The following is a 1,959-nucleotide window of genomic DNA, read 5'->3' as shown; positions in this document are numbered from 1 at the left end:
TGAAATGTTTCCGTGTAGGTTTTCCTTACAAAGATAACGTTTTCTGTTGGATGTGTATTGACAAAGTATCATCTGTTCTCTAAGTTTGTAGAAGATTCTCGACACCAAGAATCAACTACATAAGTGTTTTGCGAAGATGTGGAGTGTTGTATAATCGGGTGCTTAAAGTGTATGTTGCAAAAAATTGTTTCATTTAAGTTTGATTTTAAAGTACCTTCTATCATGATGAGATGTGATATTTCTATGCTAAAGTAAACGATTATGCCTATGCTGTTTTCAGAGTTCAGTTTCTGGTTTGTCTGCTAAAGTTTCTGTATTGTGAAATGTATCAGAAAAGAGACACTTTATATGTTTCTGAATATGATAATTATGAGCAATAAATATTACATCATTTTATAGTAAGCACTGTTGCTTTTCGAGAACTTATGATCTATATGACTTTCACTTTGCATCATATGGACATTTTCATTAGCAATAAATATTACATCATTTTTATTGTAATATCTGTTGCTTTTCAAGAACTTATTTCTATATATATAAATATTTTACTTTGGATTATATGGACGTTTGTCCAGCCTAATGGCCATGATAAGACCCTCACACAACACAATGTTTTTCCACTGTAATTGGTTCCTTAGAAAGATGGTGAGCTTAAGTTCAGATCAACCATCTTGCAAACTATTCAAAGACCCTTAAGACTCTTGTTTCTTAACTTCTTTACTATATGTCCAAAGTAAATGTAATTGTTTTTCCTCATAAACATATCATTCACTTTTGAAATTAATGCAAAGTTCAGGATTGGTTTTAGATGTTGTTTGGAGTTTGTTGTTGTTCAAAAATATCTGCTTTGCACATTTTCTGCTTTTACAGAAAAAAATAAGATGCCTTTCTTTGAATATTTGTATTATTTGTCATTACATTGTTTTACACAGTCACCTTAATGATCTATATATTACTGTGATACATTACAGAAAACAGTTGTCTATTATCATAGGTACTGTACTGTTTACTGTGGAATGATCATGAATTTTCTTGTACCAAATATGTTTTCTGTGATGCCATGAATATAATTAACCACAAGTAGATACAATGTTGTGTGACAGAAAATAAAAGACTAATAGTTTAGACTTTGGTGATAAAGTTTTGTAAGTGGTTGACTAGAATGGTTACAATGACAAATCCATGTATTATACACAGGCAAATTAGGAATATAATGAAAACTTCCAATATGTAAATATATTTGGCACCTTATAAGTGCACCTACTGCACAGCAGAAAGTCTGTAGTTTTCTTTTGTTACTTAGCAACATGACACAAGTCATTGATTAAGCATTATGTGACCTAAATGCACTAGCTTTTCTATATACTGTAATATGTTAATTTAACTGATTTTTACCAATAATTATTCTATGAATATGACTTGAAATGACTTCATAAATAATCTTTAAGCAGAGCAGTTTGAGACTACTTCTTTTATTAACTTTTTCATATACTTGTTGGTTACATCCAACATGCATCTTCTCAAAGAGATTAACCTTTTTTACTTTAACATTTTAACTAAATATTCATTTACCTCTGTACTAAGTAATGTGATAACCAATGCTTAGGTATAATGGGATCAGAATACATACAGAAAGTTCAGGTGAGAAACAGTTGGTTGTCTCATTACTCTATGAACTTGCATCCAATTTAGGGACAACTTCGTTCTCAGGAGAGACTGGCTACTTTTTGGCTGTATCATGAGGTGTTATTCAAATTTACCTTAGTATCTTCCTCATCTACCAAATAATGGGTACAAATACCCACAAGCAGTTACAATACTTAATTGGTCAAATCTTTTGTGATCGTGGGCAAGAACTTACAACAAAAACTACTCTGATTATCCATTGGTCACAACTAGATATAGTGAATCATCACTCTTCTCTTGTAGCTGATCTCATATTCTTGTTATCGATATTTG

This window comes from Tachypleus tridentatus, unplaced genomic scaffold (assembly GCF_004210375.1).
Source record: "Tachypleus tridentatus isolate NWPU-2018 unplaced genomic scaffold, ASM421037v1 Hic_cluster_2, whole genome shotgun sequence".
Lineage (NCBI taxonomy): Eukaryota > Metazoa > Arthropoda > Merostomata > Xiphosura > Limulidae > Tachypleus > Tachypleus tridentatus.
This window is presented reverse-complemented; position numbering follows the sequence as displayed.